This window comes from Falco punctatus (genome assembly GCF_963210335.1).
Source record: "Falco punctatus genome assembly, chromosome: 7".
NCBI classification, from domain to species: Eukaryota; Metazoa; Chordata; class Aves; order Falconiformes; family Falconidae; genus Falco; species Falco punctatus.
The window spans coordinates 7,230,974-7,244,758 of NC_137587.1; the positions used below are offsets into that span (position 1 = coordinate 7,230,974).

General features: G+C 42.6%; 1 protein-coding gene and 1 long non-coding RNA gene across 28 annotated transcripts in view; one reads left to right on the forward strand and one right to left on the reverse strand.

Annotated features, from left to right (window-relative positions):
• The window catches only part of NRXN3 (neurexin 3), a 1,019,675-nt gene that overhangs the window by 511,869 nt on the left and 494,021 nt on the right, over positions 1 to 13,785 (reverse strand). The window lies entirely within an intron of this gene.
• The window catches only part of LOC308067070, a 129,525-nt gene that overhangs the window by 98,094 nt on the left and 17,646 nt on the right, over positions 1 to 13,785 (forward strand). Inside the window, exon 2 of the long non-coding RNA XR_013929439.1 lies at positions 1 to 13,785. This exon is cut by the window's left edge and continues 88,176 nt beyond it; it is cut by the window's right edge and continues 17,646 nt beyond it. This is a non-coding gene — a long non-coding RNA (uncharacterized lncRNA).

The following is a 13,785-nucleotide window of genomic DNA, read 5'->3' on the forward strand; positions in this document are numbered from 1 at the left end:
CCACACTGGGAAGCACTAAAAGAGACCCTGTTTGACATACAGAACAATCAGAAAGAGAGCCCTGCCTGCAGAGAAAATTAGAAATGAGAAATAGCAAGACAAGGTTCCACACGCCTTCTGCACTTGAAAAAAGAGAAGTCTGCTTTCTGTATCTTTTAGCTCCACACCCCGAAAAAGGCAACGGAGCGTCAGAGCCACAGGTGCTCTGGCAGCCTTCTACAGCAAAGCAGCCCCCAGTCCTCATGCCGTGACTTGAGTCTCCTAACAATAAAAAAAAAATCCAACCACCCCACAGTGATGATACACTGAATATTTCCTAAAGCACAGTATCATAATACCCTCCTGCATCCCTCCTCCTCCTCTGAACAGAGATTTCCAAATCAGGATGGCATGAATGAAAAGGTGTGAGATATGGATGATTATTTACATGCAGAAACTCTGCTTATGAGAGACAGTTCCTGCTGAGCTTGATTAATATTATTTTAACCTACAGCTATACGATTGCTCAGAGGATTTGGGGGAATATCAGCTTCAGCTCACAGACACACCTAGCTCTAATTCTGTTAGTGCATTTCAGCACTGACAGACAGCTCCCATGAAATACACCTTGATACCCATACCACAGACACTTAACACACCAAACAAGCCCCCACACCCCCACAATCTAGAAGATCTGTGTACAAAAAGCTGCAGCAGATAAATAACTGAAACTTATAAGCCTTCAAATTGAGCATGTGTCCAGCTGTTGCACCCCTGTTAAATGCTCTGAATACATGAGGCTTTGCCCAAAAGGTGGCTCTGGGCTCCTCCCAGGAGCTAGGACCTGCTGAACAAACTTTAGCAAAGCTCTCAGAAGTGAAATAATTGAAAACACCAGATCACCATAAAATGGAATTTTCTGAGTCTTTTCTTGGATTTTCTCTTTGGTTCAGATGCCCTTTTCAAAGAGATGCATCACCTGCCTTTAGGCTGAACAATGAAGTACTGGAACGATTTGTAGATCCCAATTTTGCCGCCAGTTGGACACCCTAAAAGGGGACAATTTCCCAATAAAAAATCTAAGGCATACTCTGTTTTTTATCTCCCTTTCAATAAAGCAATATACATCTGCCAGGACTTTTGGAAAAATGAAGTTAATATTCCCTCATACAACATGATGGGTATTTGATTGTGCCTATATGGACTAAAGATTATCCAATAGTCAGAGTCTACTCCTTTGTGTAAAAATAAGCCTGTCATTCACCCAGTAGCTTTCAATAATTATCCAACATTTATTTTATCTGAAACCCATGTAGGTCTGTTGTGCATCGTCGCACATGTGTCTCATTTCACCCCAGAGGTGGATACATGGCTTGAGTACTGCTCATAAATGGCTTCAGGCTCTGTTGCAGTACAGGTGCTTGCCAAACGGGAGCTGTAATTAGTGTGAACAGCACCAACCACCAGCAGTAAAGGCTAGCACTTCTGCCTGGCATACCAGGGTCCTCCCTCCACCACGCTGTAGTACCAACTCTGTCTTAACACAGGAGCAACATATCGAGCCATCTTGCTGCCAGAGAAAACTTCAATGTGATGATAATTCAAAGAGCTCATAGATTTTGCTGGGACCTAAAGCATACCCACAAGCAGCGCTAGAGACACGCAGTGTTGCCTCATTAAAAAGAGGGATGATGTCAGAAATATCAATGTGCCAGGCAGCTGCTAGTAAGCACAAATTGAAGGGTGGTCAGATTCTGCCAGCAGGCTCTAAAGCAGCTGCTTAGGATAGGACACAACTTTGAGATGATGGCAACTGGGAGTAGCTGGTGTGGTCTTGCATCCTGAAAAAACAATGCTTTCTGTGGAACTGTCTCCAAGTGCACAGTTAACTCTACTGAACAAATAAGCAATAATCCATAGGAGAAATAGAAAGGTCTTCAAATCCAAAAGACATGAAGAGGAGCTTAGAATAAGTTCTTGCTGTTTACAGTATTTCTCTGCCAGCAGTACCATAAAACAACTGGCGCAGAAAAGCTATTTATGTTTCGTCACGTAGCTTTTCTTTAGGTTGGATTTCCAACTCATGACTAGTAAAGCCAATTTTTAAGACATGGAACACTCATTTAGCACCACATAACCCTCTTCACCATATGAGCTGTCATGAGCCATCATATTCCTTTCCCATACAAAGCACTTCACAAAGAGCTTATAGCAGCATTATCCCCATATTACAGCTATGCAAATTGAAGATCAGATTACTGGTCCAATTTTCAGGGGAGCTGAAAAGGTACATTGTTCCAGGGACATAGACAGGATACTGAAACGCAAACTGTGAGGAAGAAAAATCCCTTCAGCAAGAACATGCAGTACTTTTCTTGGACTTTTTCATCCAATGATTTCCAACAAAATGACAAAAAAAGCAGAGCACTATTATTTTGTGTGATGTATAACCAGAAAAAAAGAGAAAGTAAATTGGTATTCCTAGATCAGGTAAAAAGTAAACGGGAGTGCTAATAATAAGCAATATGTTTCCCAAAATTTGTCTCAGGCTCTGAATGGATCATGCTGCCTTGTTTTGACCTAAATGCTGGAAGTGAATTTATATTTCTCACATCACCTCCAATTCAGAACATGTATTTTTTTTTACTGAGACTAGCTGTTGACAAGACTTCAGTTCCTTGGTTTTCCAAACAAAATGGCACCTCAGTGATATATCGCAAGCCAGAGTGCCTGCATTTGAAGCGCATGGTTCATTCATATTCTGTGACAGATGAGAAAAACAGTATGAATTTGTGACAGTTCCTGAAAGAATTTATTTACCATTTGGAAAGAGGCAAGCACAATATAACCCTAACCAATGGAGGCTGTTCACCACATCCATTTCACTCCAGACTGGTAACTTTAACATCGTACTGTTGGCCAGCTCCATAAAAAAGAACTGAAAACAATAAAGTAAAGGTGCCAGCCACTGAAGCAGGATGATTCCTTAACTCCGATTCCTCCCTAGAAGACATCATCTCAAAAGTAGACCCACAGCCTTCCAGGGGCCTCTACACCCCTGGAAGCATTCAGCAGACAGCATTGCAACTCTGGAACACATCCAAGCAAGACATGAAAATAAAGCAAAGGGAAAGGGAGGTACGATTCAGGCAAAAGCAGATTTCCAAGTCTACAGCTCAATCTACACGCACATCAGCCATACGCTAGTCTCTGTGGGCCAGGACACGATGAAACTAATAGCTAAAGTGGCAACATAATGCTAGTGTATCTAATGAAAATGATTCTTTGTTAAAGACAGAAAGAAAATAAAGGTATGGAGAAGGCTGTGCTCTCTAAAACTTTCAGTGAGATGTTCTTCTGCGTAAGGAGAGCTTTAAAGTTCCGTAATGCTCACGTAGGTGCAACTTGCCTTCAGACTTGAGACCGCCTCACTCAGAGGACACATACTGCATGATCTCCTCCAAATACAACTTCACTTCTATTCTACCTCACTACCATTACCCCTTAATATTACATATAGGTTGAATCAAGCAGCTGTCTTCTACTGCCTGAAAAATGAAAGGCTGACATTCGGCAAACCAGAGTACTCGCTTATAAACCCTAGAGACCATCACGCACGCTTACTCCACCTTCTGTGCTACCTCTGGTGGGAAAACAAAACTAAAGAACAAAACCCAAATGTGATTTGCTTCATTTGACTGTTTCAAATTATATTCTTTCAAGCTGCATAAAGCCATCTGTACAGAAACAAAAAGAAGGAATGCTGTAGCTAAGATTTGGAGTTGCCTTATGCCATAAATCTGGCAGCCTCACAATTTTTTTTTATTTGATGCTGGGCAAGCAATGGGAACAAGGACAACCAGTGGAGAACACCATCCAACCTGTACTCTTGCAAAGTCACTCCGGACCCACAACAAATGCAATGGATGTTTTAGCTTCCCTATTGCTTCCCCATTCTCAGTTGGTAATAAGTTTCCCAATCCATCCCTAACCACCCAGTGCTTAGGGTACCTAATGCTTTTAGCAGCCCATTTCTCCAGGGCATGACAGTCCCTTTGAATCGAAGCCCTGACATTTGGCATATCAATTGCTCCCATTATCTAGTATGGCCTGCAAACTTAACGAGACAGATTACTACATCCTGTCACTCAGTTATTAGTTCAGGCATTAAGCAATATCAGCTCCAGCACTAACCCCTCAGGAACACCGTGGCAAACTATGGCAAACCATGGTCCTATGGCAAAACAGGCTTCTTCCTCCACTTTATTGAAGAATTAGCTCTGTGTGGGGAAGACCCAGAAGTGCTATGATGAAGAGATCACAGAAACCGATTTGCTGACAAGCTGGACCTCAGCACATCTTTGCAGGAGAAGAATCAGCACAGATCAGGTCCGCTTGGTAAGTTTATTAGTTATCAGACACCAATGTCAGTTGTCTCTGGCCACATACTCCTAAAAACCTAATGAAGCTTTTTCCAAAGAAGTAATGAGGAAATCTGGACTCTGACAAGAGCCATTAATTATACAGTTAATAAAAAGGCTCTACATTATTTATTCCAAGCTCTGCAGCAGGAATGCCACATTCTCAACCAACTTGAATAGGCTTTTGCTTAAAGTGAACACTTACCGCCATAATATACTTATTAGTACAACTAGATGCTTTGCATTATTTTACATTTTTCAAAGGATATTAAAATGCATTTGGAAACATCAGCAATCAAATGTCCCTGTGAGGTAGAGTTGTAGCGTTAGTAGCAATTGTTAAAATGCAGCCTCTTCTAGGGTTGAAAATGATAGTTCACACCACAACAAACCCTGATATTACATGCTAGTGTCCATCCAATCCACAAACTTTTAAAAAATCTGTAATTTGTATTTAATTAAAGCAGTTTATAATCAGATAATTAATCCTCACACTAACTGCTTTTGAACAAATGATGAAAACAATTAGTCACAGGATGATCTGTCATTTACTGCCCTGCCTGTGGATTCTTTACACTGGGAAAGAAATGTGAGAATTTCACCAAGCAGAAGTCGCCAAATTATCATTTGGAGGTCTGAAAAGAACATGCAGCATCTTTAAAAGAGAGACTCCTGCACTTGGAACAGTGATACAGGTGGGCTATAGAATGAAGTCTCAGCCACATCCAAGTTCAGAACACTCCCTACCATGTATTTACACAGCATTTGCTGGGCCAGCAATTTTTGCAAGTTGAGATGCATTTCTTGTATTTTTCTTGTTCATGTATAGCAAGTACTGTCATTTTATTTTGTTATGTTTCTGCTCTGAGAAAATTTGAAGCAATGAAAGACGATTGATTGACATTGTGTCTCCATGCCACAACACTATGCCACAGAGTCACACCACCTGTCACCACTACTGGCTACAGGAGACTGAGCCATGCACTAATTGTTCCCCCAATTATCCATGGCTCACTGGCCAAAGCCCTCTGCATTCTCAATTCCACTAAGGATAATCTCCTGTATAATTGTACTGATAGGAAATGACAGTTTAGGAGGGAGACCACATGATTTTCAGTCTGAGCTTTACCGAGTTCCTGCTGGATTGCTCTCAGATCTGCATGATCCAGGCTTTCCTGGCAGCATCCTAAAAGGTATCTCAGCCCTCACGCTGCAGGAGATGCCTGCTGTTTAAGGCTGCTGAGGAATCAGCTGAGCCAGAAAAGAACGGTGATCCCAACCCTGACCCTCATTTACAGGCAGAAGCAGGTGGGGAAGCTACATGAAGGAAAAGGCTGGTACAAGAGATTTGTCTCAAAAGGAAAGGTTGAAACTGGTTTGCCAGCTATCAGTGCTTTCTAAATCCATGTCCTTACTAAAGTACCAGATGTGGCAACATAGAATTATGCCCAGGAAGAACACGTCACGTGTACCTTGGTGAAAAGGGAAATGGATCCATAGTGGGTTCCTGGTCTGCTTCTCACTTACATGGCAAGTCAATTTGGCAAAGCGTCACTTCCAGCCCCATGCCTCAGCTTCCCTCAGCTATGGGAGTCCTAACAGTTAGCAATTTTCTGGCACCATTAAGAAATCTATTCATTTACACACATAAAAGCAAGCTCCTCAAATTGCACTCCCTCACAGAAGAGCCCTGAATGGCTTCAACCCTGGTGCCTGGCAGAGCGCTGACACAAGCCCCACCACCAGCCCAGGGATGCCTGCACCCCACAGCGCTCTGCTCGGAAGGGCTGTACGGAGACGTTCTCTTAACAGAGGAGGTAGTGAGATGTGCTGGCATAGAACAGCTTACTTTCCTTAAAGCCCTAAAAGTGATCAAAAGGCCTGATAGGCACCCACAGAACATCTGAAAGGGGCGAGAGCCTTAAGGAGCAGCTGGGTGCCAACCACCCTGTGGGCACAGCTTGCAGAGCCAGCAGGTTGCCCTTCTGCGTAGCCCCGGTTCTCAGCCCCTCTGTCAGACATCTCGCAGCATGGGGGGTGGGGGGAACGCTGGCTCAGATTCACTGCAGACACAATGGCAACAGTAAAAAGCAAACAAGGTATTCTGCTTCAGAAAAATGTAATTAAACAGTCCTCTATGCCAGCCACTTTTTCTCAAGCTCTACAGCCATTGTTCACAGGAAGAAAAGAAAGAAAAAAAAAACCAACCACAAAACAAAAGAAAAGAAAAAAACCCAACACCTTCTTAACACTGTATTAAGTTTTATGTCTATTAAATTTTACCTGCAGAAAATAAAACAGTTTGTCTCTTTTCTGCCTTTTCATAATGCATTTTTATGCCTCTAGGTCTCTGCCCGTTCAGGCTCTAGGGGCTGAAAAAGTATTCTATATACCATTACCTGGATAAACACCCTATAAATTACAACTGATATTTATCAGCCTCATGGCAATTTCACTATATTAGAAATAGTACAAGACTGTATTTAGATAGATAAGATATGGGTAAAAGATTAGCATACATAGATGTCTAAAAAAAAATAATCCATGTCCTGCTATTCTAGACAAAATACATACACACATGACTTTAATTAACTTTTCCTGCATTTGGAATTCCACCAGGATACAAAGCTAGCAGGATCATTAAACGCAATCATATTTTCAGCCCAGCCTGATATTTCATTGGAACCATTCAAATCAATTTACCCAACAGAGACATTTGTCCCTCGCCTGTCACCGTGGCCTGTACTGAGCGTCCTGCACTTCTTTATCTTTTGGCAGGGCCATCACAAGCAAGCGACACAGAGGGTGATGTATGAGAACTCAAATAAGTTATAAATCCTCCATCCCTTCATCAGCCATCAGCCTGAGTGAATTTATTCCAGCCAGTGTTGGCAAAGACTGCCTCGCTGCTCTCTGGAACAAGTCAGCTTTAAGATGACACATTCTTCAAGGTAAAGTTCCTTGTCCCTTTTGGGAAAAGAAGACACTGCAATGTCAGGGAATGACCAAAACTCACATCCCCCAAAGGCAGTGCTGTGCCTAAATATCAGCACGTCTCTTCCATGCATTCAGATGCTTCTCAAAGGTTTAGAAACCTGAACTAAGAATCCCTCTCATCAATAATTCAAGAGCAGTTACTCCACTGACAAAACTTTAAGATACTACCATTTTAAAAGCTCAAGAATCAAAAAAAAACCAAACCAACCCAAAAAAAACCCACCACACAAGCCCATGCCTGTTTGAAGAGTGGACAGTTGCGTGAAGTTCAGGATAAAGAGATAAAATAGAATTATTTTAAAAACCTAGAGGGAACAGTGAAAGACCTGCAGTGTCATGCTCCTTTTTGATAGCAGCTGCCTGGAATTTCTTGCAAGGTCTTGTACACCAATGCCATTCTCAAGGGTGTTCAACATCTTATTTTCACACAGCCAAAAGGACAGGAATTGAAGGGTTGGTAGCCATTTAGATGGCTAACGTTAGAATCCCTGAGTGGTACAGTGCATGGCTGGTCCAGACTGGCAGAATGACATCTTTGCTGAAAGCACTTGACATGCCAGCATCCTACATTTTAGATACATACTAATGACATTTCTTCCTCCCTACTGGAGCTGAAGGCATCGCCACTGCACCTGTTTGATTGACAGATATCACAGCTGCCAACTCCTGGGTTGCTTCTCCTCCTTTTCCATGAGCAGTGGTATGTACACCAGCACTCAAGCACCATTCTCCATTGCAGGGACCAGCTCTAAGAGGGACCTCTGGCATGGCAGGTCAGCCTCTGGATGGAAATGGCTGTGTGCCTACAGAACTGACTGTTCTGCAGTTCTCTCTGCAGACAAAGAGACAGTTTACACCAGCGAAGCCGTAGCCCTGGCCCTTTCCCTAGCATATACACTGTTCAGCTGGTAACTAGTTTGACTGTACATGAACACAGATTTGATATTCCCAGTATTCCGTTATACATTTTGCTGTTTCTAAATCATAAATGATCCGAAAGCTCCTTGATAAGATAGCATAAAGAAAAAGTTCAAATGCCTTCCCACCAAAGTCAAAACATAGATACTTTGTCCAAGAGCCAGCTAAAAACACTCAGATATGGCAATAAGGTGCAATGACACGTACTGTCAAATTCAGTGCGAGAGGTGCATTGCCTCTGAAGTTTCTGCCAGAGTAAGCAGGCCATCAGGCAAACGTGGGTCATTACAGAGCCAGGATCAGTGATCAAATAACAACAGACCTATTCCGAAAGCTCTGGTACAAGTTCTCCTATCCTGGCATACTGAGAAGAGCACAGATATGGGTGCTCTCCACTCACCAGCATTTCCTTTATTTCAGGCACACAAGACTTTGGAGTAGTTAGGGTAGGGGGAGCGGTTCCATTCTGAGCCACAGCCAATCTGTTCCAGCCTGGACATCCAGGCTATAAATTCCACCCAGGATTTTCCAGTCATCAGCCTCACCAAAACAGCTCTCCAGACATTTTCCACGTGCAACTGCAGTTCAAAGCACAAAACATAAGCATCTCTCTTTGCTCTGATAAAGGTGAGGCAAAGCTCTAGTCCTTTAAAGACTAATTTCAGTTTGGAAAAAAAGTTCAGGTCAATATTGATGACTGAAGTCCCCTTCTCCCAACACGTTCAGCTATGGGGCTTTCAGACAGATATCATTAAGCCCATCCTGCTCTGCCACCTGCCTCCCTCCCTCCCCTGCATCCCCTCTCGAATGCGCATGCACAGACACATGCAGACACACATATACACTCATCTCAGTCATCTGATACCATCGTAAAAGCAGCAGTCTCCTCTTTCCCATGCACACATCTCATTATCCATCCTTAGTATACATCTTGAGTAACGCAATTTACTTCAATGTCACCAAGAGAAAGATACTCCTCTGGGATTGTCATTACCATAAACCACAATCTGCTGCCAATTTATATGTCCTTACCCACCCCTTGTTTTAACTTCTTTATAAACGATAGAAAATTGTTTTGCACCCCTGGTGTTGTCACTTAGTTTTTACATCTTCAGAAATCTTCTTGCTGCTTTTCTTCTTCCCCCAAAAATCATGCTTTACATTTTGCCTCCCTCTGCACCCCTGTATCTTTCAATCCCAACATCACAGCACAGTGCTGTTGCCCTGTCAGCGCCCATCTGTTCCTCCTGGGTTGACTGTCACTGTACAAACCTGCTTCCCTGGTCTGTTACAAAGAAACCAACCTCTCCAGTCCACACCAAGCTCTGGCCAGCAGCCTCAGAGAGCCTCCTGCCACTGGCAGGTGAAGCAGGACAGGTCAGCAGAACAGGGATCAGTGTGATCACAGCTGTCCTTTACGAATAAGCCATCTCGAAGCATGATCCTACACCAAGCTCAACAGTTGAATGGTTAAAGTTGTTTGGGAGATTTTACATCTCTGCAGCAGGGACTGCTTTTACTATTTGCCTGTATAGTCCTCTGGCACTAGCATAAGTTAGGGTGTCATAACAGGTTATGGAAAGAAGCCTCAGTCTTGAAAGGAAGACCTCTGGAAACAACCAATATTTATATTTTGATAAACAAAAGGAATTAAAAAAACAAAAACCCAAACTAATAAGAAACTGCTAGAATGAAGTAAAGAAATTTTTAGCTGTAGGTTTAATATGACAACAGATTCAAATTGAATGTACCTGAATCAAGATGCGGTCTCTGAGCTGGTAGTTAAATATCTGAACACTGGCTATTGTTAATGTATGACTAAATCCTCTATTAGGGATAAAAATCTTTTTTATTAGTAACTTGAGAAAAACAGTTTGGAAAAGAGCAGCAGCCCCTTTGGCAGAAGAGGCACTTCTGGATATAAAACCAGAAATACATGCGACTTCAAAACGCTAAAAAGAGAACATTTATCTAGGTGGCAATTGAAGGTGCTTGGAAATGCTTGAAGAATCATTTCATGGCATGCAAGGTGACTTTTGCCCTCTGCATATGAAGAGAAAAACTTCCTTAATTTATGAGAAACAGCTACATTTTTGTTAACGAAGACATTTATTCGCTTTAATTATGTTACTTACTGAGTTTTAATCAAGTCTCTGCTTCATTAGGATTCCTACCCCAAACTATTTTCATTAAGATATTACCAAAAATCAGACAATTCTCAACAGAGGTGCTGAAAAATAGAGTCAAAAACCTACTTCTATTTCTCAGTCAAGGAGGCAAGCATATGCTCCAAAGAAACTGCGTTCCCTCTAGGATGCTGCAAAGGAAACAAAGTGGTCCAGGTGGTGCTGGTCACAGTATTGGATTGGTCACTGCTGAGCCAGTACTGGAGACACGGCACCCTATTACCATATCAGTCTTTTGAATGGTCTTACGTTTGCATACATTTCTGTCATGCACTATTCACATCAGTTCACTGGACTTCGGTGTGGAAAGGCTTTTAAAACATGTCTTAATAATACAACAGCATGTCTCTTAAAACCTTGCAGAATTTCTGGCAACAAATGGAAGGCATAAATTCCAATGTGACCAGATGTATTTTGCCTTCCTGAATAATTCTGGGTTTAGCATGGTGTGGAATTTTCCTTCATCTATTTCTTTATATTATGTGAGTGGCAGTGCTACATGCTGTTGAAAAGCTGGCATAGTCCATCCCAATGGTGTGGAAAATTATCCTGGTGTGTAGTTAGTCCAAAAAGCACTTTGCAATGAAAGGTGTCACAGGAGCACAAGTACCAGTGATCACAGACCGGTCAGGGTTGGAAGTGACCTCTGGAAATCATCTAGTCCAACCCCTGCTCAAGTAGGTTCTCCTAGAGCAGGTTGCCCGCAGACATGCCCAGGCAGACTTTGAATATCTCCGGAGAAGGAGATCCCACAGCCTCTCTGGGCAGCCCGTCCCAGGACTCTGTCATCCTCACAGTAAATAAGTTTTCCCTCATACGCAGATGGAACCTCCTATGTGGTAGTTTGTGCCTGGTGCCCCTTATCCTGTTACTCAGCACCACTGAAAAGAGCCTGGCCCCGTCCTCTTGGCACTTGCCCTTAAGGAGTTTGTAGACATTGACAAGATCCCCTCTCAGTCTTCTCCAGGCTGAACAGCCCCCGCCCGCTCAGCCCTTCCTCCCCGGGGAGATGCTCCAGCCCCTCCCCACCTTCGCAGCCCCCCTGGCCCCTCCCCAGCAGCTCCCTGTCCCTCTGGAACTGGGCAGCCCAGCACTGGGCCCAGCGCTCCAGATGCACCTCACCAGGGCAGAGCAGAGGGGGAGGACCCCCCCCTCCACCTGCTGTCACACATTACTGAAAGACTCAAAGAGTCTTTCCAACACTTTATCCGTTGAACTTCATGTCTCTGAAAATTACTACATTGCTCCATTCTGCCAAAGCTGCAATGTCCACATCTTGCAGATGTAAATGATAATGGGAGCTCCAGAGGAAGGAAGCCTCAGGCCCCAGAGTGTGTGCAATGATCCCACACTGGTTACACAACGGGAATTTGGAATCTCATTCCTGAAGTGTGGAAAACTGCACAATGTGAAAGACACCTCACAGAACGATAGCCTGTCTGCCAGAGCAGAGCCCACGTGCTGATTACTGGCTCTCCTTGCACAGAAAGGCCAAAAATGTCTCAGGGCTCTGACATGAAGATTAAAGTCCTCCAAGAACAACAAAAGCACAAGAAAGGGAAAAGCCAATACTATAACTGTACTTGAAATGAGTCATTCTTTGTACCAACTGATACTATGAAAATAGCATTAAAAAAATAAATCACCGTGACTTTCTTGCTCACCACTGACATTCATCTGTGTTTAGCATTTCATTCAAATTGGGCTGAAAAAAAACAAAAACAAAAACAAACTGGTCCATTTTGTATCCTGGATCTCATGTAACAGTAAAGAGAAAGCTACAGTTATTAACAGTTAAGTAATAAATAAAAAAGGAACTCTATAAAGGTGGTACATTGCGAGCAGAGATCATTTTGCTGCTTTGGGATTTCAGCAATGCTGTGGGAAGGCTTATATATTAAAAACCCCATGATTATTGACTCCTGCTAAGACATATCACTAGGTCTTTTCCTTTTTCTTGTATACTTGTACTTATTTATCACAGTCTATAAAAACTAATCATGAAGTGTAAAAATGTTAGAATTAGTTTATAAAAGGTTATACATCTCTACAGCCTAATTCTGCAAACAGCTCCTCAATATCTCAAAACCACTACATATAAGAAATGGCATCCTGTTCTTTAGATTGAGGTCACACTACCTATATTTTGGAATAGAACGCCACCATAAATGCCTTGAAATCCCATATATCCTATAGCATTCACATTCTTTTTTCCCCTTCTAGGCGCTTGGCTACTCAGCAGATTTTCCCTACTTGGCAGGAACATTTCTACACTCCAAAAATTATATACTTAGCACTTTATGTAGCCCCATTGGGGCAGACTAGACAGAAATAATTGAAGAAATCAAGCAATATGCCCACTCACTTAGGCTGCCTTTCCCTTTAACAGTCCAATGCTCCCCAACACTTCTTGCTATGCTTACATGTTCAGGACTTTAAAGTCTTGGGAACCATTTACACTCATGCCATGTGTTGCTTACTATTATCTGTCACTCCCTAAATTCTGCTCGTTTATACCAATAAACAGTACATTAGCTACTAGACAGCTCCTAATCAGTCTTCCATTTCATTAGCACCCACGCTATCTGCTCAACAGATGAGGGTCCTTTAAGAGACCTCCCTTATTTTAATGAGGTGGCTGACAGGCAACCTTATTCTTTTTTTCTGAAATGGGATAGGGACCAAATAAGGGCACATCAGCTTATCTCTTGCCTTGTTATCCTTCATGTGTCCCTCCTCAATCTCTTTGGGGAAAAAAAAAAAAATCTTGCTGTGCTGTTGAGAAGAGCTGGCTCATGCTGCAGACCTGTTCCCATGGAATAAGTTCAGCATCAGAGCAAACTTCTAAGGTACCCTCCACATGCTGGATTTCTTCTACGTATGCCTTTTCAGAGAAGGGACAAGAGCCCCTAATAGACTGAATCTGTTCTGTCTTGGCTTGCTACCAAACTTGACAAAAGAAGTGGTAACCACTTGATTCATTGTAGAGAGGTGCAAAACCAGGGTCTAAAGAAAAGTACGGTAATACTTTTCTTTACGGAAAAAAGGAAACCCTGGATCTCACCAGGATGCCAAAGAGCACACACTCTGGGGCCACATCCACCCTGAAGTCATCTAACCACTTGAGCTGCTGGAGGTATTTATTCTTCATTTTGCTTTTCTTTTTCCTCAGCACTTGTCCTAAGCCTCCAGAAGAGAGAGACTGAATAATTTTTTAGTTGCTCAGAAAGACAAGATCTTTCCACAGGCAATCATACAACCAGAGTGTCATTTATTCTCTGCTT